Raw genomic sequence first — 4,539 nt, forward strand, 5'->3', positions numbered from 1 at the left:
TGTGCTCCCATCCTCCTCTGCCTGCATATCATCTCATTTCTTCTCCAGAAATCATCACCTGCAATGCTGTGGAACACTTAAGAGTTTAGCGTCGTACACTTGCAGAGTTGTTGGAGGTAATATCAGACTACCCTGTTTGATTTTGTTTTCTGAGGATGGATCAAGTAGTACCAAGTCCATAGTAAACACTCAGGGCTGGGAAATTTGGAGATATTTTGAAAAATAATTTGATGAGAAAGTACAATATGATATACATCTCAAAAGCTCTAAAAAAGTATTCTAAAATTCACTCTAGAAACAGCTAAAAATTACCAAATAAGGTGCTAGGATGATCTTGACTCTTTAATTGAATTTCTACAAAACATTTTACTATTTCTATTTTGAAAGGAAATTAGATCTTTGCTTTGCAAGGCCTTTTGCACTTATTTACAAGTATGCTTAGATGTGAAATCAATAATTAATATTTTTTGGTTTCTCTCTAAACTGTGTTGAGTCTATAAAATAACGCGTCTCACCTGTATTTCTCCATTCCCCAGAAAAGGAAAAAAAAAAAAAACCCAAAACAAGCAAACTGTTTTTCAGTTGGAGTAACCTTTGAAATAATTTCTTGTGTTCCTAATACATTACAGGTATCCTTATATTTGTGTTTAACATTAAGTTATCTATATTCTTCAAATTACCCACTGTTATAAACTAAGTCAACAATCCAGCTCGATATTGACTGGATAGTACATATTTTCCAAAGTAATGGTGATGAAGGGAGTGAAACAAAAGTCAAGAGGAGCACAGCTTTGGGGCACCTGGGTGGCTCAGTCGTTAAGCGTCTGCCTTCAGCTCAGGTCATGATCCCAGGGTCCTGGGATCGAGCCCCGCATCGGGCCTCCTGCTCCTCCCTCTCCCTCTGCCTGCTGCTTCCCCTGCTTGTGCTCTCTTTCTCTCTCAAACATAAAATAAAAATCTTTAAAAAAAAAAAGCACAGCTTCTCATAGTCATAAGCCAGGAGAACCAAAGATACAGCCAAGAAGCAGATTGCACCTTGTTCTCGATACTCTGACCAGGTGATCAGTGAAGCCTGCAAACAGAAATCATTAGTCACACGTTCCTGAGATTCACAGGAATATATTTGCTCTTTTGAGCAGTTCACCAAATTTCAGTGTTGCCATGACAACCTCTGTATTCATCCTTAGGTGTGCACTGGTATCACATCTTGCCAATTAAGGGGACCATATGATCCCTCTGGGTAACTACTTAAATTACCACCTTTTATTTTTTTTTAAAGATTTATTTATTTATTTATTTAATTGACAGAGAGAGACACAGCGAGAGAGGGAACACAAGCAGGGGGAGCGGGAGAGGGAGAAACAGGCTTCCCGCGGAGCAGGGAGCCTGATGTGGGGCTCGATCCCAGGACCCTGGGATCACCTTTTAAAATAGTGACGATTACAACATTTTCACTTCACTGTGTATTAAGGAATCAGGCAGCTCTGGGCAGAAGCTAAGCGATAATTTTTGTAATTATCTATCTACAAAGTAACATGCAATGCCTTCCAACTAGGAGCCATTAAATTCTTAGTGGTGGGTAATAAAAACTCTTCTATTTTGATTCCCAGAATTTTACTTTAAATTACGTGTGGGGGTGCCTGCCCGGCTCAGTTGGTAGGTAGAGCCTGCGATCCTCAATTTCAGGGTAATGAGTTCAAGCCCCAGGTTGGGCATGGAGCCTACTTAAAAAAACAAAATGTGTGGCTCATAATTTGGTTGAAGAAAGCAGTGAGAAGGGGGAGTGGGGTGGCTTATGTGACTTACTCGGTGGAGAGAACGAGAAAAGTTTTCCCAAACTGGAGCTTGGGAGCTCAAGTTAAAAGATTAGTTGGAAAGGAAGTGAAAATGCTGTGGGACATTTTCTTTTTCATTTTTAAAATGGTGATCACTTTCATGCTTTAATTATCTTCTCATCTCTGCACAGAAAAGGAAGGGACATCAATTTGTAGAGATAAAATGATGCTTTGTTACTTCTTTTATGATAACAGAAATTCCAAAGACCAGAGAGCAAATATCTACTTTTAATTTTTAAAGAAAAAAATAAATATTAGAGATGATAATATATTTAAATAAAAGTAATCCTTGTAAGCATATTTTAAACTATAGATTAGCTTATCTTAGAATTAGTCCTTACTTCTTTTTAAGATATAGATAGTTCATTAAACTAACTGATATAGTCTATTTTCCAAGAAAAAAGAAAATATTTGCCCTGTAGGATATGTGAATGTGCACAATGTAATATAATAATTATTGACTAAATTACCTCAAATTAGAGAAAGTAATATATGACTGTCCCAAACAAGTGACATGCCTGCACATTTTAACCAATTTAGTAAATTTTATGTTAAATGTAGGTAATAATACATAATTAAAGTTCTGCCGTCCCACAATATTGACAGGAAAGGTAGATTATTTTTGCATCATGAAAGACAGTGGCATTTGCAACATTTAGTGCTTTTCAGGACAGTGTCTAAAACAGATTCGATACCTGCTTGTTGAAAGATTAAGTGAGTGGGCTTCTCATTTTAACACGCTAAATGGTCATTAATACAGTTACCACAGAAGATGACATGAATGGGGACAGGAAATGTTCAAACTTCCACCTGCTGTGGGGATGGTCATGGCTGTAGTGGCGGTAGGAAAACAAACTCAAATCCCAGTTAGTCAGGGAAGGTGGATGCACACTGGGAAGTGGGCAACATAATCAAGCGGGAGGAATAATGGAAACAGAGGCTCTTGAAGGAAAAATGAAAGGGCTCTGTTCCTGGTGTTGGTTTGGGACTGACCTTGATCCATTTGGAGAAGGAGCTCAGGAGGAATGGGATGGGGAAATTTAATTCAAGTTATCAGTGCAAAGAATGAATGGTCACCAAATCTGAGCCAGGAGAGGCCCTGCAGTTTGGGGAAAGCCAAGCACTGCCATTTAAAGGACAAAAGACAGTTTGGTGTGGCCAGAGGAAGGTCACTAGCACCAGGTTACTGGAGGACATTTTACAATGCAAATGGTGACCTCTTTCCACGAACACCTTGGAGTTAGGAGAACAATGAAAACTGTAAGAAAGAAGGCTGGGAATAGAGCCATCAGCAGTCCTTCCTGTCTTCAACATGAGGAAGCAATTAGGAAAGAGAGAAATTCTGATGATCTAGCTGGAGACCCACTAATTCTTTTGTGCATAAATTTGTTTCTGCTAACTAATATGTAGGGGAAAAAACTGATATGTTTTAAAACAAAGGTTTTTTTGTTGGTGGTGGTGAATTTGACTACAATGAACTAAGGACTCCACTCAAGTGACTTAATGAAATGCATACTTTACACTGAAATTCCAATGTGGAAAATTGATTCTAAAATCATAGACAAGAAACAGGTTACTGGTACGTTCTCGGACCTACAAGGATAATTATATTTTGCCACACTCTCTTCACCAAACCCATTGGGTTTTGCCTATCTAGTTTTTGCTACTATAAATAGAATCGATCTTGTGCGTGAATATATACACACACATATATATATGCGCGCGCGCGCGCACACATCCCTCTATGGCGCTCACTGCTACTCATCCTTCAAAACTCAGCTCAAACATCACCTCCTTTGAAAAGTCTGCCTTGATTTACTCACAGGCTGGCCTAGGTGACCCTCTTGTGTATTCTATTCCATTTTATTCTAGCTCTTGTCACGCCATATCGTAATCCATGAGTTTGCTTATCAGTCTCCCCCTCTTGACTGAGTGCTCCTTTAGAGCAGGACTTCCTCTGGAGGGCCTGACCATTCCCAGGGTCTGGCACTTTTGTGAGTACTCTGTTTATTCGAAGGGTGGCTGGAACAAATTTAGCAAGCTTTTCTTTGGCACCACTGTGCCAGGTGCTATGGGGGTGACCGAAGAATTGTAACACATGATCCCTGAGAGCAGAGTGATTCCAATGTAGCTGAGCTAGATCTATTGTCTATATCCTCTCCCTACTTTTTTTTTTTTAACCTTTCCTCTGATTTGAGACTCATTTTTTTCAATTTAATAACTAAGATTTTATGGTCTTTGTCCTGGGAGAACTATTTAAGGTTTGAATACAGAAGCACCGGAGTTAGGATGAACTGATTTGTACCGGAGGAACAAAAGGCCAAGCAGCAGATGGAGAAAAAAGAAAAGAAGAAAAAAGAAGCAGGAAGCTCCTATACTCTGCTGATGCTCAGGGAGTTCAGAATATCCCCCTTATGGGACAGAAATGAGTGCTCCAGACAGCAATGAAACTGAGGTAGTTCCCTAGTAAAACATGCCCAGTGCGGGCTGTCCCCACCAGGTGCGTCCATCCTTGCTGTGGCTGTGGGAAATTTTCTCTGGCACAGAGTATGCTTCTTTCTCCCTTGATATTTTTAAAATACTTAGCAGCTCTATTCTCATCTGGTGCTTTATCAGGAACCTAACCTTCCTTCTCCCTTCTCTCTCATAACCCCAACAGCCTGCTGCAATAGGACAGTCCCTGGCTACCCTCAGCTGTTTCTTG

This window comes from Zalophus californianus, chromosome 7 (genome assembly GCF_009762305.2).
Source record: "Zalophus californianus isolate mZalCal1 chromosome 7, mZalCal1.pri.v2, whole genome shotgun sequence".
Taxonomy (NCBI): domain Eukaryota; kingdom Metazoa; phylum Chordata; class Mammalia; order Carnivora; family Otariidae; genus Zalophus; species Zalophus californianus.